We start from the raw sequence: 12075 nt of genomic DNA on the forward strand, positions 1-12075 counted from the left end.
AAACAGATAACCTGAAATAGGTAAAACAAAGAGAGTGAGGAAGACAAAGAAGTATGCTATTTATTCCCAACTTTGTGTGGGGTCTCACAGACATATTTTTATCTCCTCGTCTCTTTTTCTCTCTTCTTTATCTGAATTAAATGATTTCAGGATATTTTTATTTTAGGATCCACATTTACTGGTTAAGAAATGAAGGTGAATAATCTGGTCACACTTGTTATAATGGAAAAGGTAAACTAATATGTAAGGGACAGGGAGAAACTAAGACCGAAAACAGGAAATGAGAACAAGGCAATGGAAAAATACCATGTTGTGGCTCAAACCTTCAAAACACAGAGTTTGAGTTCTTTTATATTATATAAGTTCAAAATATAAGCACATTTTAACAATAGTATATATACCAAAAAATTTTTATCTTATAAAAATATATATTGTTTTTCTTTTTCACCTTCCGTTCTTTTTATGGTGCGTGAAAAGGAAGTCATGAATTCACGACAAAAACTAAGTTAATAAATATAAGGATAATTTTTTTTTATAATACTAAAATGCTTATATTTTGGACCAAAAAATTTAGGAGAAATACTTATATTTTGATCGGATGGAGTATCTATTATTAAGTTTATTTTATTTGACGTGGGACTTCTACATCCACTCAAAATCCACTCACATTTGCACATTATAATAATATTAAACATGGAATTTGGAGTTGGATATAAACATTACTCGGGGTTTGTCTACTTTCTTCCATGTCTCAAGTATCTTTGCTTGCCAAAGCAGAGGGGTAAAAGAGAGAGTCATTTCAACTCTGTTGGTTGCAATTTATAATTACAGGGAAGGTGGACTGATATTGATTAAGACTTTAGAGTCAAGACAGATGCATGAGGTTGGTATATGCTAATATTTGTTCTCAGTGTCAGTGTGTAATCAATCATTCCAGACAAGAAACTGAACAAGTGGTTCTATAATAAAATTTCTCTGTGGCATTTAGGAAATACATTAAGCTCATAAGTTTAATCCTGAGAATTCCTAGTAAATTGGTGTTTGTCTGCATTTTGTCTCCAACACTATGGAAATATATAAAACAAGATTTACTTGACTTTATATTTATGTTTGATCATTTGATTGGACAGCTGTTTAATTATGTGCATTAACCTTTTAATTATTGAGTTATCCAAGAATGAAAACAGTAAAAGACCTCGGATTTTTTTTATTTATTTATTTTTTTACTGAAGTAATGTAACATGATGAGATTTTCTCTTTAGTCTTCTCAATTTATCTGTCATTCTAATCCCCATCATAGGTGATGTCACGTCAGATTCGTTACAGAAAAAAAAAAAAAAGCTCTTCAATTGCTTTCTGTTCAAGTTCCCAGCTCTAATCAATTGCCATTCTCTGGCATTATATCAACTTCACTGTGAAACTAAGCTTAAATGACTTTACCTGCAGTGAACACAAATCCTTATTTTTTTTGTGCACGCCGTATCTAAAGTCCTTCAGACTCCGATTAATTCTGATCAAGCTGGGATGGACCACAAGGGTGACAAGACCTCTCATGAGTATTTAATACAGCTGCATATCTAACAGTTAAACTCAAAACTTTGATTAAGCTAGCATAATTTCCAACCAGGTGAGCTATGCACTTGTTGGTAAATCCTTCATTAACTACATGAAAACTTTAACCTCTCATATCCCAAAATGAAATAGGAAAGTGAGCCATTTTAATTAGGGATTTGGGGTGTTTGCTGCCATCTCTAATGCCTAAAATCTCATCCTTTCATTTAAGGAAATTAAATGAAATTTCTCCAACCATTAGCTGAAATGAAAGGCTGAGATTTTAAGCATTAAAGGGGGCAGCAAAGAGGACACATGATTTGAATAATCTATTATTTGGAATATTTTTTGGATGGCTTAGTTTATTATGCCATTTATGAACTCATTATGAATTATAAAATTAAACAACAAAAGGCTTCACTTACAAATGAATAACATGAGCTTGAAGCCTTTTCAGTTTCCCAGTAATCTATTGTGAAAACTACTATAATCAGAACTCAGAACATAAATCTGACCAACCCCATAACGGACAGCATTTTCAGTTTTGGCACTCTAAACAAAGTCCTAAAAAAAACAAAAGTGGATAAAAGATAAGACAAAGCAAGCATTCCAAACTGTACATACAGAGAAAAGAGAAAGCATGGACAAAAGTTGGAAAGAAGATCAGAGAGCAAACTATAGCAGATTTTCCTTTTCAAAGATTGTAACTCCTCAACAATAACCAATTATATATGTATGTGTATACAGTATCCAGTGCTGCTCCATGGAAATTGGTGCTCCTCTCTTGATGTTATCCATGTTGGTAGTTTCATAGACAGGCAGACCACTTGAACAGTAACCCAAGTCATAGTTCTGCAACTCAAACAGATCAGAGCTTGAATCACTTTCTGCACCATCACCATCATCATCATCCACCTCAACATTGAACTTCCTGAACTCCTTCTCAGACAACTCATTACCCCAGTTCCTGTGTTTTTTCAAAACCCCATTACTGTACTTGAAATTCTCATTCTTCTTCTTGTGATCATCCGACAACTGATCATTATGTAAAGTGAAGGACTTTAGATTCTCAATACTATTATCATACTTTGAGAGGGTTCTGAATTCCTTACAGCTCTTTGTAGGGGTGTGTATATGAGGAGGTGTTTCTAAACCCCACTGAACTGAAGGATGAATATAAGGACTTTGAATCTGAAGTGGTAGCAGTCGTGGCGGTGCTGCTTGAGCTTCTGAAATGGCTAATGCTGCTTCTTCTTCTTCTTCTTCCTCCTGGGCTCTGATCATCCTGATCATCCTTCATAGACTGTGAGCTGGACTTTGATTTCTTCTTCTTCTTAGATGAAGACTGGCTGAAGAGAGAGTTCAAGAAGCTGGCAAGCCTTCCTCCTGGTGAGCTAGGCTGCTTGTGTTTCTTCTCCTTCATGATCTGCTTCTCCACCGCTACTCCATGAAACTGCTGGGGAAACAAGTTTCTCATGGGCATGTCTAGCTGATTCTGCCTTTGTGTCCATTTCTCTGATCTTCTCTCATGATCTTCTGAGTAACACCAGGTCATTGTTATGATAGCCAACAGCTTCATTGTACCCTGAGAAATACCTTTGCCGCCTCAAACACATCAAGCTCACCAGAATCATTTCCCCGTGGAAGGACTTCACCTTGTGATTCTTTTCTGAGTCTATAAGCCCTGCCATGGACATGGAGGAAGCAGAGGCCGTCTTTAATATGTGGGAGCTTTGAAAGTATGCCTATGGGGTGAAAGCAAGAGGGATGGCAATATCTAACCAGAGGGGGCTTTTAAGGATGCAAAGTTAAGAAAGGGTGTTGAAATGATTGAGAATAGTGGGAAGATAACTTAGGATATATAATTAATAACTTTGGCCATAATTTTATATGATGATGATGAAGAAGAAGGGACTATTCATTAATGGAGGTTTGTGGATGAGACCCCACATGATGTGAAATTGAGTTTTTAGAGAAGGGAGTGGTGGAGTAAATAAGAAAGAATATAATACCTTTTATATCCTTGCGATGTAGTAGTCAATACCAGATGTTTTTGTTGGGGATTGTGGGGGGCAAACAGCTGTGTTTCCTTGGATTCTATATGCTTCCGTCAATTACAAATGGAATTGGATTTAAGTGGGTGTGTTGGCCAGGAACATGTACTAGTACTACCAGATGTCTAAGAGAAAAAAATAATAATAATAGTAAATATTTTTAAATTATGAATTAACTAGAAAAATCAATACAAATTGGTTATTTCCCTTTATCACCATATGGAGGAACACTCCAGTAAAACTCCAAAGGTTTTCTTTTTTTTTTTTTTCAGATGACCATTTGACTAGGTCAAAATCAAGTATTGTCAGGTTCAATTAGGTGTAGCTCTGTCAAAAATATTTTTTTCATTTACATTTATTTTAACTCGAGACCTTATACTTAAGCGATCATAGCCCTCTCCAAAGCTTAAATCAGCAATTGTGCAAAGAGTGCAATTTAGAAGTAAATGAAAGATAGACTTCATACCTAAAAGCTTTTTTAGGCAAGTGGAAGGAGGTCAGGGGATCTTCCCAATTTTGAGCTGAAAGATGACAATTATTTCCAGTAAATTTTGATTCTTTTAATTAATTTAGAACGCTAACAGATTAATTTATCTTTAACAAAAAATAAAGTTAAATTATTCAGTTTGTCTGAATAATGATGATTTATTTGAAAAAATTAATTAATTTCTGCCTTGAATGAAATTAATAGCCAGACTATCTGCAGTACACTTAGCCTTAGAGTTTACAGCTGATAGAATCAGAATTACCCATCTGCCTCTTTTAAATTCTTTGGTTTGCAAAAGATGAAAGAATTAGATCCCACCAAAATTTGTAGGGCTTAGAAGTCACTCTTGAACAAATTGAAAGTATATTGTTTGACAAGTAAGTTCTTTTTGACTAGTGATAGATTTACTATGGCCCATTAATATCTCACTGCCTCCTCTTTAGGTAGTTTCTGTAATTAAGACCCTTTCATCATACTAACCCTCATAGTGGGTAATATCTCAATTTCCAACCACTAGCAAGTTTAAATAGTGTGAATCCATAATAATAATAATAACTCGAATATTTATTATTCAGATTATAAGAAAAATGTCCTGGCTTGGTTCCCTTCAAAAATTTTCTCAGGAAAATTCTCAGAAGAATCATCATCATACCATACAGTAAGTGATGATACCTATCATGAAGTCCCACCAAAGTAGAAAAGAAATAATGGTGGAGTGACCCTTTTTTCTCTCTCAAAGAAGAACTATACACATGCCACTCAGTATTCACAACTTTAATTAATTATCTTTTTTTAGGTATTTGTGTTGGTCTGATGTATACATCACTTGGCCCTCTTTAAACATAATATGACAATACCAGCTCTAAGTGTCGGAGCAGTGAATCTTAATATGAGGCTTGTTGGCACAAACACACACGTGTTCTGCTTAAGAACCGAAAAAGACTCTGCTTATGATGTCCTTTTGGTAAAGGTCACATATCACCATACTACAAGGATTTTATTCTGTTGATAGGTTCAAGTTAATTAGTTCATGTAAAAGATTTGTGACATGCCTAAGAACTAGAGCAACCTATTATTGTAATCATGTATCAGTTTGATAGCTTCCAGGATCAAACTGTAGCAATGGGACTAGGTTTGAACAGTAATTTTTGATAGTGAGTGACATATATGCATGTTATTAGGAGGAATTAAAATATTGTTACAAGGACAAATCTAAAAAGAAAGCTCATCTCAAAAAATTAATCTGTTAGGTGGGAGAGTCTTTTAAACTTATAACAATGACACCCTATTTGAGATCACTCCACGGCATTTCAATTTGCCAATTAGAAACCTTCATTGATAACTCTTTTCATGACACCAGTTTCTTAATAAAAACACCAATATTACAAGTTAGGTGGGAGAGCTTATCTAAAAATTTAACATGTTAGGTGGGTGAGCTTTTTGAACTTATAAACCCACTTCATTTATGAGACTCATCAACATAAGATTTGTAACAAATACTTGCCTTTAGATGTGCGCATTAATGTGATGTCGAATAACCTTTCAATGAGAATTTTACTCATTTGTTGAGATCCAGTCATCTTAAATGAAAGATCTTTGTTTCTACTTAGGCCATGTTTGGTAGCACCAAGAGAGAAAAGCATGCAGAAATCAGTATATGCAATATCTATTATTATCTATTATTATATTCTTTGTTAATGAACACCAACCAATTTGTAATCAGTCATTCTAAAAATTGCAACCATTTCCTATTTGCAATTCTTTTTATTTTATTTTTTTTTTTTTAGGAATCTGTCATTAATTCCGTTTTTTGAGATTTTATTGTTATCTCTTTTGTTAAAATGTTATAGCATTTATAGTCTCTATGGTGAAACTTAATTAAACAAATAAGATTGACTCACTATTAAAAAAATATTGAATAACATAACTAAAGTCTGATATTTTATTATCACATAATGTCATTTGAGCCTGTGATTTATTATCTCCTACAGCACTAGTGCATAGATATTGTGTGTTTTACTCCATGAATTAACTCTATTTTATTAATTAAGAGATAGGTAACATCAAACACTGAAATTTATGTAAAACTCATTTTCATGTCACATATCAACTAGTTGACTCAGTCTGCAATGTAAAAACTCATTTTCATGTCACATATCAACTAGTTGACTCAATCTGCAAAATCCATTTGTACTGATGCAATGAGTTTTCAATGCAAATTTTGATAGTGATTTCCTATTGATAGGTTTCATCTATACCAACATATATACTTCTGTACATTCATCAATGTCATATATCACCTTTCCACTGAAAACTTGACTCAATTGCTAAGTTGGTAACTAAGTTAAAACATCCTTGACCTCTTGCTAGTAAACTTGGTGGGTCTATGTGTATTACATAGAATTTGAGAAACGAACTGTATTATTTGTAGTTTATAAATTTTAGGGTTAAATGATAAATTTGCTCCACAATTATAGGTTCAAAAGCATTTAGGACCCTAAATTCTTTTTTAATATAATGTTTCTTCTCAACTTTTAAAAATGGTGCAATGTTGCTTTTACCGATAAGAAATATTAATTTTGACTATTAGTTGACTAAAAAATTACAGGAAAAGACCTAAAAAATTACAGAAAAGAATAAAAGAATTTTCTTGGTCATTTTTTTGCAATTTTTGTCCTTATCTATAATTTGGGGTCATTTTCTGTAATTTTTTAGCCATGTCTTATAATTTTTAAGGCCTTTTTTTGTAATTTTCTTATCAACTAACAGTTAAAATTAACTTTTATTAATGATATAAATAACATTACATTATTTTAAAAGTTGAAAAAGAGCATTATATCAAAAATGAGTTTAGGCTTTCCAATGCTCCCAATCTATAGTTTAAAGGTAAAATTTTCCTTTAACTGTAAATTTTATATTTTATTTAATACTAGTTACTCACAAAACAACTTTTCATGCCTTGGAATTGAAACAGCCTCATATATTAATTAAAATTAAATGTGAAGATGTCGTCTAGCTGGCTTAATTCACAAAATTAAAACTACATAGACAAACCGAGCATTCAATGTGAATATTGAATTTGCTGATAATCTCTTATGAGTAGTCAACTATCAGGCACCAACAGTGATGGATGAGCCTTGAAGTTAGCTCTAGGCGTTTAGGGAAGATGAACATGACAGCTCCATTAAGATCACCTGGTCAGTTTCTTTCTTTAATTATTTCTTTCCTCCTCCATAAACATGGGAATCTAATTGCGTAGATACCACATAATGAGTTTAACTACAAAAAACACTGTGCCCCGTTGACTGTGATGCAGATTTGGGGAAAAAAATCATGATATTCTGATAATTTATAGCCACTGCTATTATACATTTGAAAAACAAAAGTGATATCAAATCGTGAATAGCAATTCAAGCCAACATTTGAGCTCATATAAGGAACATTGTTCGAGGGCATTTTCCCCTTCAATTATTCATTCAGAAGTAATTAGTATACTAAATTTTCATCCCGTGTATTTTCATCCTTCAATATTTGAAAATAGTACATTAAGCATCTTACTATTAAAAAAATTAACTTTAATCATTAGTTGATTTAAAACTATAAAAAAGAACATTAAAAATTAGAGAAAAGACTCATAAAATTAGACATGAGTACCATATAAAAAATTAATATCAATTGAATTAACAATAGGTTTCCCAATGTAGAATTTCAATTGTTAAAGGGTTAAATTGAACCGTATGTAAGTTTAGAATACTAAATACTTTTGAGCAAATAGTTAAAAGGTAAAAGTATTCTTTAACTCAAGATTATAACCCAATTTGCCTCCTCAAAATGTATATTTGTGTACGGAGTCTTCAAGATGGTGAATTGGACTCCATATACGTATTGCAATATCTTGAACTCAAATTTCTTTCATTAGACTTTTCTCTATTTGAATGGCCTGGCATTGGACATATGTTGATGATTTAACATGCCACTTGGAACATCACGTAGGATCTCATCAATATATGTGGTTTTGTTCCAACTCAGATATTTTCTAACACCTATATATACAATTCACTAGATAGATAGAGTGGATTAGTGGTGGATGTCATTTAATAATTTAACAGAGGAGATCTTATCTCCTTTTTGCTATACAAATTGTATAGTTGAACTGAGTTCTTTAATTTCTAGGTCCTCTTCATCTGCCTTACATCTATTTCTTTTGAAATACACTAATATGAAATTATTTTTGGTGAATATAGAAGATGGAGATAAGATCATCTAGTCTGTGTTGATTCTACACCACAAGTGTTGAACCAAAGGGAAACACATTTGAATTTGGTAACCACTTACTATTTTAAGATCTCAGGATAGGCCTATCACATATTAATGGTTCTGAGTCTTGAGCGCACTTGACTAGACCTTGACATGTCATAGAGTGTTCTTATATGGGCTCCACTGCTCAATCTCTTGCCTGCGTTTTGTCACCCTAAAAAAAACAAAATATTGCATCCAACAATAATTAGGTCTAGAACAAGGAGCGAATTCCTCATAATGTAACAAATTAAGATTCAAATTCTCATTCAAAGAGGTACTCACATTTAGTATCCAGTTGTGCTTCAAACAAAATGCACACAATAGAAGGACACATGTGCACAATAAAGGAAAAAAACAAAATAATGCTCCCTCCTTTCTTACTTATAAGTCACTTTCAACATATATATATATATATATATATAATAGAAGAATAACAAGCACATCTCTATGAATGACAAGTGTCATTTTCTTCAAATATTACAATTTCAGAAAGCCACCTAAGATTTTATTTATAAAATTATTTTTAATTCATGAATATATTTTATTTTTATTCTCTTATTTCAATAACTTCTTAACCCATGATCTAACAATTTTTCTAATCTCACGATTCCTCTTTTAGATATGGTTAGTTATTCAGTATTCTATCATTTTAATAACTTCCTTTCTATACAATTTAGTTTTTTATTTTTTTAATTCATGCATATAATTAAATTTAAATATGGATAGTTATTTAGATTATTCATTACAGTAACTTTTTAACCCATGATCTAATAATTTCCTAACCCCACAATTCTTCTTTTAGATATGGTTAGTTATTCAGTATTCTATCATTCTAATAACCTCCTTGCTCTATAATTCAGTTTGTGATTATTTTAATTTATGCATATAATTAAATTCAAATATGGATAATTGTTTAGATTATTCTATCATCATAATAACTTCTTAGATCCATGATTCACGTACAATTTGGTGAGAATATATATATATATAATAGATAAATAAGAAATACTTTTTCAAGTTTGACACGTATGAGTTTTTTTTTAAATATTACAATTTTATGCTATTTACATCATTATTAATTTTTAAAAATATTTTTTATAATTTATAAGATTATAATTTAAAAATGTAATTAACTTCTCTCTTATGATCTCAAAATATGAAATATAACTTTTCAACTATTTCACAATTTAAAATTTTATTTTTAAAAATTTTATCTTTAATATTCTCTATGTCAAATATAACTTTCTGAGTATTGTCATTTCGTGAATAATTTTGAATTAGTATGATAATTTTATGAATAATAATTTAAATAATTTTTTTTCAAATTAAATCATATAAATTAACAGATAAAAACTAAATGATAAATGTATGAATTAATAAAATATTTATAAGCTATCCATGTCAACATTAATTTCTAAAAATAATTTTTTTACATAATAACAAATTTTTTATAGATGATGACAATATTATCTTAAATTGTAGAAACCACTTCCTTTTATCCCTAAATTTTCTCTCTCATGATTTTATCCATTATCATAACTTTCCAACTTTTTCACCACCTAAAATATACAATTTCAACATGCACATTAGATTTTTTATCAAATCTTCTTAAATATTAAAAAAGTATTATATTAGATTTTCTATCAAATCTTCTTAAATATTAAAAAAGTATTATATTTAAAATTAAATGAGTTATTTTAATTTCTATTTTCCCTCATTCTCTGCCACTCTCCTATCATCATAACTTCTCATAATTTTTTTTATTTTTATTTTTAAAATTTTTAATTGTACAAATACACGATCACATTGAGTAGTTATAAAGCACACAAAATTTTTTTTTAATCCTAATATCATTAGTTGCTCCATTCCCTTATCAAGACGAGCAGAATCACAAAACTCTCATTATTTCTAGCTTCTCCCTTTATCACCAATGCCCTCTCACCCCTTGTGTCATTTTTTATGATGATTTTTCATTCATAATCAATGGTGTGAAGAGGTTATTATGTGCTTGTAGATTATCGAAAGAGCAATTCAACTTTTCATATATCTCATATTCATGATATACCAGGTAATTACACATAAGCGTGCATTTTGTAATTTTTTTTATTGAATTTTTCTCCATCATTCTAAATCTGTCTTTCATAAGCAATAGAATTGAAAAAACTAATTGTGCTCTATTTTCGTAAAGTTATGGTTTCATAGAATTTAATTTTTAGTTTTTGAAATATTTATTATAAATTGTATGATGATTTATTAATTATTTTACAACTCTGCAGGTATATTAAAATTGAATGAAGAGGAAGATATATATTGACATGGTTCTGCACATCAACGCAAAGTAATTTTTCTTCCACTCTTTATATATCTTGGCTCTTAGGCATCTCTTTATAAATCTTTTTTTGAAAAGAATACTCATAATAATTTACTCATAGTGATCCAAATTTCTTAATTTCAAATGATATTTTAATGATCTATGTTTAATTTTAATTTTTATTTGAATTATAAATGTCAAATGAACTAATCAAATTTTAAATTTTAAAATTATATACAATTTGTATTTGAAAATAATGACTTAACCATCAAATTTGTGTTTTGATCTTGATAATATTTTTGTATTATAATATCTCAGTTACAAGATTTGAAAATATTGATGTTTGCATTGAAAATTAAATTTTTAATATATATTAATGTTTATTTATTGATATTTATAAATCATAAAAATTATAGTACTTCAAAAAATTTTCTACCCTCACATGATTTAATAGAAAAGATGGAGCCATGCAATTTTTATATTTACCTTATAATCTTAATTTTTCATGGATTATATGTGAGAAAAACATTACAAACTATCTAATTATTAGATAAACTTATAAATGGTAAAGGGAAAAAAAATACAAAATCACAATATCAGCACAATAAAAATAATAAAGTATATTGTGATTTACAAAGAAAATATTTCAACAATTGTGGGGTGTTAGACTTGATCAACTATGGTAACTTCCCTACTACAGTGAAAACAAAACAAAGCAAAGAAGATTGATAGATGAATCAAAGAAAAGAGGCGAAAGATACGAAAAGAGAGGGTACCATGATTTTGGACATTTGAGAATTCATGATGAATTCTTTAATTTTCATTTTTATAATTCTACACTCATCTTATTAGTTAATATTGTAATTTATTTTATATAAACTTTTTTTCATTTGTATTGATTAACATTCTAAAACAAAATTATTTTAAGTTATAAAAATACACCGTGCATTGCACGGGTACCATACTAGTTATATCAAAACCAAGAAAAATGTGCCTCATTTGATACATAGAAATTGAGACTGGAGAAGTGAAAGTAGAAGTTGAACTCTAATTCCTCACAATGTAACAAACTGTGTTGGATGCATGTTGTCACCTTGCCTGCATTGTGAGCTACGTGTGGTTATTTTCATTGTTTCTTAAGTCACCATTATTCATCAGAAAATTTCTGGGTAAAAGTTATTGTAGTACGGAGACATATAATATAGTTGCTCTATTATTGGTAAAGCTTCAAGCTGGGCCACATATTACAGAAATGAAACATCAGTTCAACTAAACTAATATTATGTCTTGTATGTTCTTCTTATCTGGTTTCCTTCAAGAGACATACAGAGAGATTCTTTATAGATTTTGACATTCTAAAATATTAAGTTAAT

At 30.2% G+C, this 12075-nt stretch overlaps 1 pseudogene; it reads right to left on the reverse strand.

The window, feature by feature from the left end:
* Positions 1–2296: 2296 nt before the first annotated feature.
* On the reverse strand, positions 2297–3377 carry LOC129299193 (protein BIG GRAIN 1-like E; annotated as a pseudogene).
* Positions 3378–12075: the final 8698 nt, after the last annotated feature.

Source organism: Prosopis cineraria, unplaced genomic scaffold (genome assembly GCF_029017545.1).
Source record: "Prosopis cineraria cultivar Desert tree isolate PC_DT_omini unplaced genomic scaffold, ASM2901754v1 PC1071, whole genome shotgun sequence".
NCBI classification, from domain to species: domain Eukaryota; kingdom Viridiplantae; phylum Streptophyta; class Magnoliopsida; order Fabales; family Fabaceae; genus Prosopis; species Prosopis cineraria.